We start from the raw sequence: 17,792 nt of genomic DNA, 5'->3' as shown, positions 1-17,792 counted from the left end.
GAGTCACTGTCATCTGTTTTAGAAAGGTAGTTTTTTTTTTATCCAACTAGACAGTTTGGGCTGTGCTGACCTGGCTTCCAGGCAGCACGATGTAAAGCAGCAGCAGTCCGTTTGTAAATGAAACCAGTTACAGACACTTGAGGTTGTGCTGACCTGGCTGTCAGCTGCTTTCTCTGTGTCTCCTTTTTGTCTTTGTCAGACTGCACGAAGATTAAGGCATATTTAAAGTTGAGAAAGAAAGCTTCCATTCTGGACCACTCCAAGCAATATATGAAGCAAATCGCATGTGCATAAAATTGAGTGAATGCATGAAGTTACATTCACACAATGTTGTAATTGGGCTTTTTTAAGAGAATAAGAGCGGGGTGTGGGCCCATCTGCCAGTGCTATCCAGACCTCTGGGTTTTTTGGGGGGCCATGGGCAGACTGCTGCTAGGGGTGCAGTCTGAATAGGCTGGCGGCTGAGCTAGAGAGCTGTGTGCACAGGGCCTCCATGCCTAATCTGCTAATGTATTCCAGAGGTCAGGAGGTTTCGCACCAAATCAATAGAGGGATTTACACAGCTTTGCCCTGGAATGTGTTCCATCCGCACTCTGCTTCGGAGAAAATACATCACCCTGCTTTGCTAGGCTGTCCAATTTTCCACAGCATTTAACCACAAAAAGGAAGAGCGAAAATTGAAAAAGAGAGGTGCAGTAAAGCACTCTCTAACCCATCTCCTCTCTTTTACATGCAGCCACAGAACGTCAGTAGCAGCAGCCCAGGTTTGCTGCTGAGATGTTTTGGTATGCCTGAATCTGTCTGACCGTCTTCGGTCCCTGACACTGAGATGACTAAGAAGTGACGCAGTTCAGTGCTTGGCCTTTAATACAAGGCGAAAGACATTACTAAGGGAAGAATTAAAGAACACAGAAGAGCAGAAAAGGTCTTTGTGTGAATTTCTGATTTTCTTTTTTTCTCTTTTTGGATTTGAAAGGTACGTCAGGAAACAAGGTGATGACATTTGGCTTGAGGGTTCAGACCCACTGAGAAAATCTAACATCAGCACCTACAGTGAGTCTACACTCATAATGCAATGCCCTACGGCTGAAATGCTCTATATGAACATTTCAAAAAAGTTCACTACAATGGGCAGCTGTATGGAGCATCATGCTGTTCGAACTGTTAACAAAGTTTCACCCCAACCAGAGAGCGCAGAGTCGATCCTCTGTGGACCTGCTGAAATATCAATCAACCCGTTTAACCTTCGCCTGAAGTACAAATCCACTCATACAGTTTTGTCTAAGCATTCAAAGCTAACTGTAGAAATTTCAAAGCCCTACTTTCTCACGTCTTTCCGTTAGAAGTAAAAATGAGTGAGAAGACACACAGTAGGGAGGGAATAAGCTCACTCTACAAACCTAGCACTCTAAATTTCTGATGTGAGATCATGGGCAATATTTCCAACTCCTTATCTGTAGTGTGTCTGAGGTGTTTTACGCCACGCGAATGTGTGTCATTCAGGTCTTGTGTGCGTAGGAATGCATGGGGGTGATGCAGAGCTCGATCCCACCTCTCGTCTCTGTCTCTGGCTGTTGGACTGGGCCCGGCTCGGGTCGTAAATAAGCCGAGCCCAGACAACCAGCCGCAGAGAAAGGGCCCTGGCCTTAAATCCAGACAGCCCAGCGTGGACTAAACCAACCACAGACACACACACAGAACCACTCACTGCCCTAAAACTCTGTACAGAGGTCACGGGTCAACTTCATATAAGTATGTTCAGCTGCATAAGCTTTGAAAAAGAGATTGATGTTCTTCTTCACAGGGATGTTTTGCGTTATTCTTTCACATATATGTCTCAGGGTGAGATATGTTTTGTGCATCTCCCACATGGAAGGCAGATAAAAAGGAAGGGTTTATATTCATAGTGGATTTACAGTGTATAGATCTTTGAGGGGACGAGCCATAAAGACAGATGCAGATTAAGATACGGCCCACTATGATGTAATTTCTTCCTCTTAAATAAATAAATCTTTTTTTTTTTAGTATTTTTTTTTTTTTAACTTAAAAAAAAACTTATTCTCTCATTTTGTCTCATCAAAACTCCTCCTCTCTCTAACTTTTGCCACCTCCTCCTTTACCTAACAGCTGATCTGTCTGCTCACTTCACTGCTGCAGTGCTACATGATCTGTTTACCAATACCAGGTTTAGCTGCTGGATAGAGGGAGAGAAACGACCTAAGAGGCTGTTTGAAAAGGAAATGGATTTAACTTACACAGTTAACCTCAAGATCAGTATCTGACTGCAGCACAAAGGGGATTTAATGGCTTTAGGAAAAAGGAAGATTTGAACTTTGCAGCACATTTATTTACCGCATCGTATTTCTGTTGTTTTTGCAGCGGCGCTCCAAACGCCACCAAAACAAGATTACACAGGACTTTACTGCTTTTGTTCAAGTTTATTGCAAACCATAACTTTCCAGTCTTCTTCTGGCTGTAACTTTATATTTTTGATACACACATCTGAATGGTACTAGCCAACTCATCTAGCTCTCAAACAGAATATATTGAAATATTTCTTAAGTTGTTATATGATGAGACGAGCTTTATCCTCCTATTCAAATGACACCCCACACCCCAATTCCTCTTTGCTCATCTCCACCCTGTCTCTCATCCCAAGCCCCATCCTTCTGAATGACATGATCTCTCCATTCATCGAGCAGAGCGTTTCCTTTGCATGGGGTGATGGTGGGGGGCCAACAATTTGATAAACCCATAAAAGGCCCCCATGTTAGCCCATGAAGGCCCCGGATGGCCTCTGACACCCGTTCCCACAGCCCGCTTGTCTGTCAGCCCATCTGACTGACAGGCCCTGTCACCCCACCCCCTGAGGGTCACGCCCACTCCAACTGCATCTGCCTCCCCCAAAAACCCTGACACATGACACATCGCTCAGTCCGGTCTGCCACTCATTAATATGACTGACAAAAGCTTCAGCCTCAAGCTCTTGCCCTCGTCAGTATGGGCGGAGGGGAGGAGAGAGAGAGGGCATGGTGCCCAGTGTCTCCACCTCATACAGTCATGAACAGGGTCTCTTTCTGTCTTTTCCTCTGGCCCTTCAGAGTCTTTGAAAAGCAAGAATGCACCATGCTAAATCTGCCCACACTGCAAAGTGGGTGGTGTGAAAAGGCTGACACTGATGCCACCCTCCCTCTGTATAATGACACCAACACTCCTGGCAGGATGTTAGGAGCCTGTGTCCTGCAACATCAAAGGATATTTAGCAGTAATTTGGCAACCAGCTATTAGACTGATGTGTTTTTATATGTTTCAGTGCAGCACTGAGTTGGATGAAAAACAGTTCTTGTTTTCAGCAACACCACAGACCAACGATTTCTAGACATTTTAGGACCAGTGACCAGGTTCCCCTTATAAAGGAGAAGCTTTTCTAGGCCCCATTCCTATGATTGATATGATGTGTCTCTATCTTAGCAGCTTCTAATGTCCTATAGATAATGTATTTTGGACTATTAGAGTCAGTATCACTACTTTATTGATGTAAATAAAGGATTATCTGTATAATAACACAGAACAACTTTATGATTAATTGCAAATGATTCTAAGGGTCACCATAGATTGTATCGTTGCCCAATCTTTCTGGAAAAGTTTATCTTTCCCACTTCCATCCACGTTAAGCTTTGCATAAAGCCACACTCTGTGCATCTATGCATGGCTAACTGGAAACAAATCAACTGTAAAGGAAGTCCGTCAAACTGTAGAGAGAGGAAAAACAAGCTGACTGTGCAGTGCAAGAAAATTCCTCATACGTCTTGCATCTATTGTAAGCACAGTGTGTGAGATCCCTAAAAGTGATTTGCTTGCAAATGAAGTACAGTTACAGCACAAATTTAAGGCTATGTTTTTTGCACTCACTGTGTGAGAAAGTGTGATTTTATTTGACGTGTAACACTGCCCCCGTTAGTGCACACGTTACCTTCTAGCTGAGTGCTACTGGACCCAGCTTATGCTTGCCATCATCTGGTGACGGTGTTAATAACAACAGAGGGAACCTATATTTCAGATTTAAGGTGTTTAAACTGGGGATATTGGTCAACTTCAGTTTTCTACAAATTCACTGCCTACAAGTATAAAAACTGGAACTGGAGGCCAGTTCTGTCTGGAGGTACACACATCAGTGTGATGGAAAGTCACCATTGCAGGCCAGGAATTCATCTCACCCTGTCTTGAATCAGCTACCTTAAAGAACCAGGGGAAAATTAAGAGGAGTCTTATGGGAGGGAGTGAATCAGCTTTCTATCAGAAGATGAGAAATTCTGAGGGGCAACACACCCACCCATACCCACACACACACACACACACACACACACACACACACACACCACACACACAGAGTGTGATGGAGTGATGGAGAAGCCAAAAGAAAGAGCTGCTTGACATAAAAGTACAGAAAGTTTTTAATATGAGCCAAAATACTGCTGAAACACATCTGAGATGTTAAACTTCATTTGTGGGATGCAGAAAATGAAATGCCAGTCCCTCCAACTTTCCTCAGGAGGACCCCGGCTCTCCTACTTAAAGAAATAAGTGCAGTGATGTTGATTCCTGCAGCGACTGCTGTTCTTCAGCCTGCAGAACCGTCCTACAGCTGCTGCACAGGCACTGAAACTTTTAGTGTCAGAAATGTTGCTTTGGTCAGGTGTTTATCATCCTTACTGCTGTCAGGGAATGTTTACAAGCATCTCAGACAGAGGAGATCCCAGAGTCTCAAACCAGCAACCTTCAGGTCACTAGTTAGTTAATTGCTCTAACTTGTGGTTTTGTCCTCATTCAAGTAGTTAAGAAGAATTTACAAAATCAGTTAAATGAAGCGAAGAAGAAGATGACAGCCAAATGGAAGCAAGCAAAAAGGAAACTGAACCTGAACGTCAGCGAGGAAGAGCAGCCGCTTCTGTCCAGCATAGAGCTCCAATAACAGAAGAAATCCACAACCAACAAATAAATGCTGTGAAGTCCTCTTTCCCTCCTCGATTCCTCCTCCCTCTCTTCCTTACTTTCTCCTTTCTTTTACTCACTCTTTCACTCACCCCTTCTCTACACCTTCTCTCATCTCTCTCTCTCCTTCATCCTCCTCTCCTCACCACTTTCAAGCAACACAGCATTAAATGAATATCATTAAATGTACAAATTTCAAATCAAAAAAGAATAAATTGTATTTTGAAAACATAAAAGGTTATACTTCATTTATCTCAATTGTACACCAGAGTGGCACAAAGAAGTCCCACTTTTCAAACTGAGAGTTTCTGGTTTATTTTCTTTTTTTAACAATCAGTCACGTCTGCCAGAATCAGAGGCAAAAAGATGTTGCCTCCCCTTCTTCTAGTCATCTCTGCATCCATGTGGAGAAGACTCCAACTACTTATTTGAAGGATTATCTAAATAACTTTTAACTTCTATGGTCACTAGCACATAGAAACTGTACAGAATCTCCAAAATCTGATATTTCAAAAGAAAAATTCACAAATTTGCCCATAATATTTATTTCCATCAAGCCATGCATGCATGGGTTTAACTATTCAGTTGATAAGACTAAAATGTTTTTACAAGGAAAATAGTTGGTGAAAGAATCAAGCTCAAATTACATGGACGAAAGTTGAATAAAAGCTTTTAAAAAATTAGGTTTTTTGGGTTGTGGTTTGATGAAAGAGTCATACAGGCTGTGCATCCTCAAAAAAACAGTAGACAAGTGCAAGAAAGTGTTAAAATGATGAGATTTTTATTTGGAAGTGACAAACAGGAATTCTCTGAAAACCGTACACACTGAGTTAATCAGGTCAGTGTTAGATTACAGGTGTGCAGCATATAATTCAGCAGCAGGAACAAGTCTGTTTAAACTGGGGATATTGGTCAACTTCAGTTTTCTACAAATTCACTGCCTACAAGTATAAAAACTGGAACTGGAGGCCAGTTTCTGTCTGGAGGTACACACATCAGTGTGCTGGAAAGTCACCGTCTCACCCTGTCCTGAACCAGCTGCCTTAAAGAACCAGGGGAAACTAAGAGGAGTCTGATGGGAGGGAGTGAAGCAGCTTTCTATCAGGAGATGAGATAATCTGAGGAGCAGCGCACACACACACACACACACACACACACACACACACACACACACACACACACACACACACCACACACACACACACACACACACACACACACACACACACACACACACACATAATATCATGAAAAGTTGATTTATTTCAGTAATTCCATTCAAAAAGTAAAACTTGTATATTCTATTCATTTATTACACACAGACTGATATATTTCAAATGTTTATTTCTTTTCATTTTGATGATTATCACTGACAACTAATGAAACCTCAAATTCAGTATCTCAGAAAATTACAATATTGTGAAAAGGTTCAATATTGAAGAACCACCACGCAGAGACGTATGCAGACATGGATTTCAGCTGTCGCATTCCTCGTGTCAAGCCACTCTTGAACAAGAGACGGCATCAGAAGCATCTCGCCTGGACTAAAGACAAAAGGACTGGACTGCTGCTGAGTGCTCCAAAGTTATGTTGTCTGATCAAAGTCAATTTTGCATTTCCTTTGGAAATCAAGGTCCCAGAGTCTGGAGGAAGAGAGGAGAGGCACAGAATCCACGTTGCTTGAGGTCCAGTGTAAAGTTTCCACAGTCAGTGATGGTTTGGGTGCCGTGTCATCTGCTGGTTGTTGGTCCACTGTGTTTTCTGAGGTCCGAGGTCAACGCAGCCATCTACCAGGAAGTTTTAGAGCATTTCATGCTTCCTGCTGCTGACCAACTTTATGGAGATGCAGATTTCATTTTCCAACAGGACTTGGCACCTGCACACAGTGCCAAAGCTCCTAGTACCTGCTCTAAGGACCATGGTATCCCTGTTCTTAATTGGCCAGCAAACTCGCCTGACCTTAACCCCATAGAAAATCTATGGGCTATTGTGAAGAGGAAGATGTGATAGGCCAGACCCAACAATTCAGAAGAGCTGAAGGCCACTATCAGAGCAACCTGGGCTCTCATAACACCTGAGCAGTGCCACAGACTGATCGACTCCATGCCATGCCACATTGCTGCAGTAATCCAGGCAAAAGGAGCCCCAACCAAGTATTGAGTGCTGTACATGCTCATACTTTTTCATGTTCATACTTTTCAGTTGGCCAACATTTCTAAAAATTGTTTTTTTTGTATTAGTCTTGAGTAATATTCTAATTTTCTGAGACACTGAATTTGGGGCTTTCATTAGTTGTCAGTTACAATCATCAAAATGAATATAAGTTTCACTTTTTGAATGGAATTACTGAAAGAAGAAGACAACCAACAGTCAAAAAGTCCAAATTTTTCTCTTTTAGTTTAAAGAATTGCATTCTGAAAACATTCACATTTAATAAGCCTTCCATTTACAAACAGATGTTGAACACTAACAAGTCTTAGAAAAATAATTTCACCACCAAATTTCATTACCCCACTGCGCTAACTCTAAGAAATGTGCCTACACGGCTTCTCGGCTCAACCACCTTATTTAGATTTGGTATGGCAGGCCGTGAATGGGTCTTTAAAGCTGATGATGAGTCAAACCTCTGGCTCATATTAATGAAAAGTTTGGACAGCCACTCTCACTGACACGGCCAGTTCTCTGTGATTTGCAGCGCAAAGCTTCCAGGTCCAGAATACAGTGAAAAATATTGAGGTAAAAGTGACAACTCTAAAAAGTGTGATCTCCTCTGCTGCACATTTAACGCTTTGCAAGACATCCAAGGTTGCAGTTTCCTACAGATTGAGACTTTCATTTTGGTGTTAATATTTCTGTACTTTTGTAACTCAAGAGGGATTTTTGAGCACATGCAAGCATGTTTGCTAGAACAAAGAATCCTGCTGTAATTCGTCATCTTCAAATCACTGTCTGATAAAGGTTAAGCGGTGTGCACTGGCCTCATAGAGACAAACAAGCGAGCCCCTCTGTTCCTAAAGTGCTGCTGTGCAGTCACGGAAACACAGATAATGAGTGCAGGGAGATAAACTGTCATCATAGAAAACCCCCTTGATATGTTAGCCCCCCCACCCACCAGCTCTTTACCACATTAATGTCTCTCTCCTGTTTACCCCTCCCTCACTCCCCATCATTGTCTTCTCTCTTCTTTCTCTGGCACAGAGCTGTGCATCTCTTTCTCTCCGAGATGCAGCCATACATATTCCCACTGGCATTAGAATACTAATGTGTCAGTGTGAATAGAGTAAAGCTGTCGGGTGGTGCTAGGATTGGACCCACCTCTCAATATGTGCGCTGTCTCCTGTGGGGAAACTAAATCTTCTTTCCCCTTTCTCTCTCTCCCTGCTGCCCTCAATCTCATTTAACTACTCACTGCACAAATTTCTCCCCTCCTTGTCAACTGTACTGTATTATTCTAGAGTATAGAGCAGATAGAGGTGAAATCACAGCCAACACAACACCTCTTTCAAGCTTTTTCCCCCCACCAGTTCTCGGGCCCATGAAAAGCCAGCACAGCCAATATTTGCAGAGCTCTAATCTTCACGCATTGAATGCTGCTGTTGTTGTGGAGGGCAGCTCTTTGGCATAGTCACGGCAACCTACTGAGCCTGGGGGGGGGGGGGGGGGGGGGGGGGGGGGGGGGGGGGGGGGGGGGGGGGGGAGGGGGGGGGGGGGGGGGGGGGGGGGGGGGATCGGCTCATAGAGGAGAACAGAAAAAATGCCTGTATAATTACGAATATAAAAACACACATATGCATGCCTTACACAGGCTAGACGACTCCAATGGGGATAGAGAAGCGTTAGAGGCCAAACTGACTCCTGTGACGCTCTTTCTCCTGTTATTCCTGATGCAGGTGTGGCAGTAGATTGTGCATCTCACACTCTAACACTTCCATGCAAGTGCTGCAGAAATTATCTGTAATTACTGCAAATCACAAACCAAGCACGTATTCATACTGTCAACTTCCTTTGTCCCCACATGATGGACCTCATTCCCGAACTTTTGCTTACGCTTTCACTCACACCTCATTTCATGCTCTAAATACAGTTGGCACTCAAATCTAACCAATAAAGAGTGCAGGCTTTCCATCTACATATAATAAGCCTATAATATCTTTATAAACCATTTTCCACCAATAACAATTGTTTTTACGACTTGGTTTCGACAGCTGCGCAGGTACTTATTGTCAAAATAGCTAAAATGGGTTTTGTTACAGTATGTGCATACAAAATAATACACTCACGGATATTTGTACTCACCCATACGCTAATGTTTTAATAAACTAACAACAAAAGCTAAGATTAAATCTATAAATAACCATCATATGATTTGTAGAACTGTAATTTCTACACCCAAAGTGTTACACAGTTATCTCACTGCAGGACCACCTCCCCCTTTTCCTTCTCCTCATCTCCTTCAATCCTTCACATATGAGCAGCCATTCCTGATTAGCCACACATTCAAGAAATGTCAGAAATGTTTCATGGGCCTCGTCTAAGCCCAACTGGTGCAGTCAAATGTCCGCACAGAGCTAATAAAGGGCCACGGGGCCAAGGTTTGGTTTGGAGGATGAACCCGCTGCTAGCTTCTGCTATACCTTTACCAGGAATCATGTTTAGATGGAGCAAATTAAGCTCTGTCTCTGAGAAATTGTATAACAGAGCTGAAATCAGTCCATCATTAATGACCCGGCCGCCTGAACTCCAGTTGCCCAACAGCCCATGCAACTGTTGACATTTGCAAAAATACTTAACTGAGCAAATATTTTCATGTCTGGGTATTGGCTCACTGTTAAACTGCACAACTCAGGATAATAGTGGCAAAGGTGTTGGCACAGGGTGCAGCTGCTAGTGGATGGATAGGGAAAAGAGACTGGAGCACACAGCGCTATTCTCAGGTTCTCCAAGCTCAAAGTCATAGACTGTATATAAAAGATGGGCGAAAACACAGCGCAGACTTGTTAGAAGCGTCAGCGTTAGCATTTTGGCTAGTGCCACGTTAGCTTTTTTGGAACCGGAAGTGACCAGAGGCTGGATGAGAGCTGGAGTGCAAACTGTAGGGCTATGTTGCACAAATGTACCTGCTAATTACTGCTAAGCAACATGCTCCATTTAAATCACCAAAGCTGAAAGACAAACATTGTGGAGGGGTACTAGTACAGTGAACTACAGGGCAAGCAAATACAGGAAACAGGCTGAGAGGCTCAGTTCACTGACTTGAATTAGGTGAGATGGGGATGAGCAGACAGCTATCCGTTGCAGACCTGTCAGTCAGAGTGGCCATGCCCCCAATTTTAAGCCTTGGCAACATCTAAACTGTGAGTTAATTTTGTTGCTGAAATTTGAGCATTTTAATATGCGAGTCTGAGGGGACTGACTTACTTTCTGAGCTAGTGACAAGTGACCACTAGAGGAACTAAAGTTTTTGGCACATAATTGTTTGTATCAGTTTCAGCCCTGGAGGTTGACACCTGGTTGGGAAGCAGTATTTGTCACAGACTGTTCAGACAGTAATCAGAGGACCTTCTTCATGATGCTATAAAGGTGATGTGCTCAAAGCTGCCACAGATTCTCCAGAGAGAAAATTGCACCACCACTGGGAGTAAATTTTATTTTCATTTGGAAATTCTGCAACAATAAGTGCAGTAAATAACTTTGTAAACCTCCTCTGAAAAATATGCCGGGGACTGACTCAAAACAATAAACATTTATTTAAAATGTCCACTGCTGGGAGTTCAGGTAACAGCCAAAGCATCAATATAAACCACAGTTGTATTAAATACTTTGGGTGATGTGGTTTGCTTGGACAGTGCACGCGGAGGGAAAATTCTTGTCTGGGTTTTGATTTTGTGGTTGTTACATGGCGCCCGTATATCGAACCAAATATGGACCAGTGGCCAGAGATCGCGCTCACTCTAAAAGCTGGAGCCTGTCAGCCATACTGAGATAGAAGGAGAGATTCACTGATCCCAGAAATCCCCCCGTGGCATGCAGCCTGGCCGGGTCTCCTCCAGCCACTGTGGCCGCTGGATCTGGGCCCATCAGTGGCTCGCAGAACTGATCAGCACAAACTGTTCCACACTGCTGTAGTTGTTTAGTGTGCGTGAGGGTGCCGGCTTAAAGTGCTTTATGCAGGTTTATTGCTTACTTTGCTGATGCATGATGGGAGAATCACAGACTATTCCTTCATGCCAGCACTCATCCAAGTCAAAATGCAGCATTAAACAGAAATATTTCTCTACTACTCACTTAAGCCTCTATGTTCCACTGTGCTAAACAAAGACGGCATGGGCCAAAGTCTCGTTCAGCGATGTTTCCAAAGACCCTTGCTCAGGTCAGCATATGAGGCCACAGCGAAGAAAGTTGTTGGCAGAGAGGATTTCTCAGAAAATATCCCCTCCGCTGGTTAGCAAGCCACAAATCCCCACTTTGGCTGGAGAATTTTTTGCTGAGTGTGCATAAAGATGGTAGGAGATGAAAAAAGGGGAAGAAAACAGTACAGTGGGCTGCAATTCAAATGAAATGCAGATTCTGTGTATATAATTTTTTTGTGTGTGTGTGTGTGTGTGTGTGTGTGTGTGTGTGTGTGTGTGTGTGTGTGTGTGTGTGTGTGTGTGTGTGTCACAAATTAAAAAAAAAAAAGAAAGGATGAAAAATGGAGAGAAATAAACATCATTGGGCTGGCTGGCTCCTTGTTTCATTTGGCGAACTGAGACTCAGCACCATTACAGCCCAGTCATTATCCAGGAATCCAGAGTTAGGAAAAAGAAAACCAGGCCTTTCCTTCCCATTTTTCTTTGGCTCCTCGTCGCTTTCACTCAACTTCTCTTACCTTCGTCATTATATACTTCTCGTTGCTCGTTTCTGTTTCTTGTGGTCTCTTTTACTTTTTAGTTATCTCTCCCTGATTTGTCGTGTGTATTGTCTGTTTTCTTGAGAGTGTTTGAACAGCCCAACATGCTGCACAGATGATCTTTGCCAACCTGTTTGGGGTTTAAATAAACTACTGGTAGTGCAAGCTTGGATACATTTTTAAGTTCACCACTTAGTAAAGCACTAGATAATTTTGGGTTACTGTTCATGAGGCCCTCTGGAGCCAATACTGTAATATGAAGAATAGTATAACAAAAACCTGATCCGCAGTTCTGCGGGAAAGGAAGTGTTTTGGGCTTTGGTCATGTTATTGGTATTATTCTTCAAGAAATGAGTTCCTTTCTGGTGGAAATGTGGAGCCTCAGAGTGAGCCCACATTGGTCTGTGGCCTCTGGGTTTTACCATTCGGTAAACAGAGAAGGGAAGAAGATGGTCTACGCCACACATGTAGAGGACCCTAAAAACTTCAGCATTTGAATCAAAAACGTCTGTGCAGAAAAGCTACCGAAGCCTGGTGCCAGCTTCACCACACAGGATACAGCAGCTTAATGGGAGAAGGGAGGGGAGGAGAGGCGAGTCAGAGAGAAAATCCATGGATGGGGTACAACGCTGAGATGTGGATGGTGTGTTCCCTTGATCTACAATAAATTAAAATTTGATTAAAGATTCATTTCATTACAAAACATAATTATTATAATTGCAATTGGTATCAGTTGATTGGTATCCCTGATCAGCACGCTGGAACCAGGCTGTCACTGCTCACCAAGTGAAACTTATTCATAGGGGAAGACATATTCATTATACTTTTAAGATAAAACCTCATGTTGCTCTTCCACAATTACCATACTTTTCCCACTACATTAACCAGTGTGTGTGTGTGTGTGTGTGTGTGTGTGTGTGCGTGTGTGTGCGTGTGTAGCCCCAGATCATTCACATTGTTGTGTCTTGGTATCATGGATGTGACACTGCTGTTTTTGTACTGTGAATTATTGATGGGTGCATAACACATTTATTAGCCCATCACTCATTATCACCTCTACCTGCAACTGCAGGACTCTGAGCTGTGTTCAGACAAATAAGTCCGTAGCACAGTTGAATCATTCTTTCTCTGCTAAAGGAGCATTTCAAAGATCAGGTTTCTTTTTTCTTTGTCTACAAGGACCTTGAGAAGGTCATATGCTGCATCCTTATCATTAAGCATGGTTGTTATCCAGGGGCAGAGGGGTGGTAAAAAAAAAACAACACCTGCTGTAAGTTTAAATGGTAGTTCAAAGGCAATTAAACAAGAGTGTCTTCCTTCACTGATTACTGTTCAGATGACTACATTTCTTAGAAGTGATTTTCAAGATTTATTACTCACATTTAACCGAGCACTGCTGCCTCACAGCAAGACCGTCCTGGGCTTGAATCCACCATCTGGCTGGGGTTGTTCTTTGTGGAGTTTGCATGTTCTCCCTGTTTCTCTCTGGGTTCTCTCTGGGTACTACAGTTTCCTCCCACAATCCAAAGACATGCAGTTAGTGAGGTTAGATGAGTGTGTCTCTCTGTGTTGGCCCTGTGACAGGCTGGCGACCTGTACAGGGTGGATCCGAACTCTCGCCTTGTCACAGCTGGGATAAGCTCCAGCTCCCCTGTGACCCTGAACAGGATAAGCAGAAGAAAATGGATGGATTTGGGGGGGGGTGTCTTGTCTTCTAATGCTACTATTTAAGGTGGTGGAATGCATTCAGTCTTTGCTGGATCGTTGAACTGACTTCTGTTAGGAAGAGTCCACAGTGGTATTGCAGATAATGGCACAGTCTGACTGATGTTGGTCCGATCCAGATTAAGTTCAGTTGCTTTCTGATACACCAGCCACCAGAAACTCTATTTCGAAGCAAGGTTTAAGAATGTCTTGTGTTGGATGATCTTGTCCCTGTAGATCTGGGACACTGTCCCTGTAGTTCAGTGTTAACTGCTCTCTTCCGAGTTCTAGTGGCATTTCTCCCATTTCTACCTGTAATGCTGCTGTTTTAAATGCACCTGTGTGATGCCTTAAAGCATGACAGAAAGCTGCTTCACTTCCTCCCATAACACTCCTCCTTCACAATAGCCCATAGATTTTCTATGGGGTTAAGGTCAGAGGAGTTTGCTGGCCAATTAAGAACAGGGATACCATGGTCCTTAGAGCAGGTACTGGGAGCTTTGGCACTGTGTGCAGGTGCCAAGTCCTGTTGGAAAATGAAATCTGCATCTCCATAAAGTTGGTCAGCAGCAGGAAGCATGCCTAAAAGCATGCCTTTAAGGCATGCTTTAAGGCATGCCTTTTACCAGGAAGCTCTAAAACTTCCTGGTAGACGGCTGCGTTGATCTTGGACCTCAGAAAACACAGTGGACCAACAACCAGCAGATGACATGGCACCCCAAACCATCACTGACTGTGGAAACTTTACACTGGACCTCAAGCAACGTGGATTCTGTGCCTCTCCTCTCTTCCTCCAGACTCTGGGACCTTGATTTCCAAAGGAAATGCAAAATTGACTTTGATCAGACAACATAACTTTGGAGCACTCAGCAGCAGTCCAGTCCTTTTTGTCTTTAGTCCAGGCGAGATGCTTCTGATGCCGTCTCTTGTTCAAGAGTGGCTTGACACGAGGAATGCAACAGCTGAAATCCATGTCTGCATACGTCTCTGCGTGGTGGTTCTTCAATATTGAACCTTTTCACAATATTGTAATTTTCTGAGATACTGAATTTGAGGTTTTCATTAGTTGTCAGTGATAATCATCAAAATGAAAAGAAATAAACATTTGAAATATATCAGTCTGTGTGTAATAAATGAATAGAATATACAAGTTTTACTTTTTGAATGGAATTACTGAAATAAATCAACTTTTTCATGATATTATGTGTGTGCGTGTGTGTGTGTGTGTGTGTGTGTGTGTGTGTGTGTGTGTGTGTGTGTGTGTGTGTGTGTGTGTGTGTGTGTGTGTGTGCGCTGCTCCTCAGATTATCTCATCTCCTGATAGAAAGCTGCTTCACTCCCTCCCATCAGACTCCTCTTAGTTTCCCCTGGTTCTTTAAGGCAGCTGGTTCAGGACAGGGTGAGACGGTGACTTTCCAGCACACTGATGTGTGTACCTCCAGACAGAACTGGCCTCCAGTCCCAGTTTTTATACTTGTAGGCAGTGAATTTGTAGAAAACTGAAGTTGACCAATATCCCCAGTTTAAACAGACTTGTTCCTGCTGCTGAATTATATGCTGCACACCTGTAATCTAACACTGACCTGATTAACTCAGTGTGTACGGTTTTCAGAGAATTCCTGTTTGTCACTTCCAAATAAAAATCTCATCATTTTAACACTTTCTTGCACTTGTCTACTGTTTTTTTGAGGATGCACAGCCTGTGTGACTCTTTCATCAAACCACAACCCAAAAAAACCTAATTTTTTAAAAGCTTTTATTCAACTCTCGTCCATGTAATTTAAGCTTGATTCTTTCACCAACTATTTTCCTTGTAAAAAACATTTTAGTCTTATCAACTGAATAGTTAAACCCATGCATGCATGGCTTGATGGAAATAAATATTATGGGCAAATTTTGTGAATTTTTCTTTTGAAATATCAGATTTTGGAGATTCTGTACAGTTTCTATGTGCTAGTGACCATAGAAGTTAAAAGTTATTTAGATAATCCTTCAAAATAAGTAGTTGGAATCTTCTCCACATGGATGCAGAGATGACTAGAAGAAGGGGAGGCAACATCTTTTTGCCTCTGATTCTGGCAGACGTGACTGATTGTTAAAAAAAGAAAAATAAACCAAAAACTCTCAGTTTGAAAAGTGTGACTTCTTTGTGCCACTCTGGTGTACAATTGAGATAAATGAAGTATAACCTTTTATGTTTTCAAAATACAATTTATTCTTTTTTGATTTGAAATTTGTACATTTGATGATATTCATTTAATGCTGTGTTGCTTGAAAGTGGTGAGGAGAGGAGGATGAAGGAGAGAGAGAGATGAGAGAAGGTGTAGAGAAGGGGTGAGTGAAAGAGTGAGTAAAAGAAAGGAGAAAGTAAGGAAGAGAGGGAGGAGGAATCGAGGAGGGAAAGAGGACTTCACAGCATTTTCATTTGTTGGTTGTGGATTTCTTCTGTTATTGGAGCTCTATGTTGGACAGAAGCGGCTGCTCTTCCTCGCTGACGTCAGGTTTCAGTTTCCTTTTTGCTTGCTTCCATTTGGCCGTCATCTTCTTCTTCGCTTCATTTAACTGGATTTGTAAATTCTTCTTAACTTCTTTGAAGAAGTCCTTTACAAAACAAAAAACAAACAGAACAGGTGAACACGTATTTAGACAAAGAAAAATAATAAAAAGGAAAATAATGAAAAAGCAACGAAACATATCAGTTGCAGGTGTCTAAAATCTGGAGGAGTCATTTGATAATGTGTTAGATTTCCTTATGTCTCTTCTTGGGTGTCGTATAGTCTCCATTACTTATTCATAAAGAATTGTTTTGTTTTATTTGTTCTACTTATGGATACTGTTGGGAGGCTTTTATACACCACAATACCTTGTATAAAGTCTGAGGTATATTGTTACAGTACATGTTGGTGTCCAATGTCCTTTACCTTTGTGGATGCTTTCATGTGTTCTGTTTCTTCTGGCTCCTCTGTAAATGTGGTGTCGCCAGCCTGGAGGACTCTAAACGGTGAGGCCCTCAGCAGTCCTGCAGTGAATTTTGGCTTCTTCATCGTGGAAGTGGAGCTACAGATAAGGACAGAATTATTAGCCTCCCATGAAAATATATATATATTTTGTTTTTTTAAAAAAGTGCTGTTACAGTTTCTTCTCAATGGATTTGGAGCAGTTCTCACAGCAGAAAAGTCATCCTCACCAGGAAGGCATTTCCTCACCCACATTAACATTTCTCAGTGTTTTTATACACTCTGCTGTTGTTTATGCACATGTTTCACTACTGAAGATATTTGTTACTGTATTGATGCACTTCTCACTTCTGTCCTAAAACTGTTTGTGCTTTTGTCACTCACACCTCTCCATCTCTCATTTTCCTGAATACTATCCAGCACTGCGTTACTGTTTCAATTAAACTACCTCAAACTTTTTTCAGACCAACCAACCAAATATATATCACTCAAAGTAGTTGATGCCATGTTCTCATATTGTATAGGCTCTCCTTGTTTTCTCATGCATATATTTCACAAAATCACTTCAGAAATTAATAACGTGTCAAATAAATCCTTCACATTTCATTTTGTGTCTCAGCATGTTTTACTCTGCATTAGGCCCACATTTTTGCAGTACTCTTTCATAAGGTTTTGCTCTAAATACAAAAAATTCTGATGCCTTTTGCACAGGTGAGTGTGAGTTATGAAAAATGCTTTAACCGTTTGGAGAACTGCATTAAGAGTGGTAAAAATCACTTTTCTGCTGTGAGAAATGCACCAAATCAATTGAGAAAAAGTTAAATCAGAGGAAGAAATTTGTAACAGGGGAAATGAAGCTACCTTATAGACGCTGGGAGCAGCTGATGGTGTTTTCTTCACAAAGTTTGCTTTGGTTGTGCTGCTGCAAGCTGAGGTGCTGTACAGTTGTGTGCTGTCTGCCTGTTGTTTTCTTTGAAAAGTGCTGAAACTAAGCGATTTGGTAACATCAGAGTTTTACTGAATGTTCTTTGAAATTTGAAGCATGCAGAACAGCATTATCAGGTGCTCCTGTTGCCTAGCAACAACAGCTGTTACTGACCAATGGGCACTGCCAAAATAGTAATGTTACTGGGATCTGTTTCATCCATCCATTTCCTTCTGCATATCTTTGTAAGGGTTGCAGGGGGGCTGGAGCCCATCCCAGCTGTTATAAGGCGAGAGGCAGGTTACACCCTGGTCGAGTCACCAGC

At 42.4% G+C, this 17,792-nt stretch overlaps 1 long non-coding RNA gene across 1 annotated transcript; it reads right to left on the bottom strand.

Annotated features, from left to right (window-relative positions):
- Positions 1-15,809: 15,809 nt before the first annotated feature.
- Positions 15,810-17,543, bottom strand: LOC115792824 (uncharacterized). The gene is made up of 3 exons (XR_004021074.1): positions 17,404-17,543; positions 16,507-16,642; positions 15,810-16,186 (listed from the first exon to the last, which is right to left on the bottom strand). It is a non-coding gene; the product is annotated as an uncharacterized LOC115792824 (long non-coding RNA).
- Positions 17,544-17,792: the final 249 nt, after the last annotated feature.

Source organism: Archocentrus centrarchus, chromosome 15, assembly GCF_007364275.1.
Source record: "Archocentrus centrarchus isolate MPI-CPG fArcCen1 chromosome 15, fArcCen1, whole genome shotgun sequence".
In the NCBI taxonomy this organism is placed as follows: Eukaryota; Metazoa; Chordata; class Actinopteri; order Cichliformes; family Cichlidae; genus Archocentrus; species Archocentrus centrarchus.
This window is presented reverse-complemented; position numbering and strand designations above follow the sequence as displayed.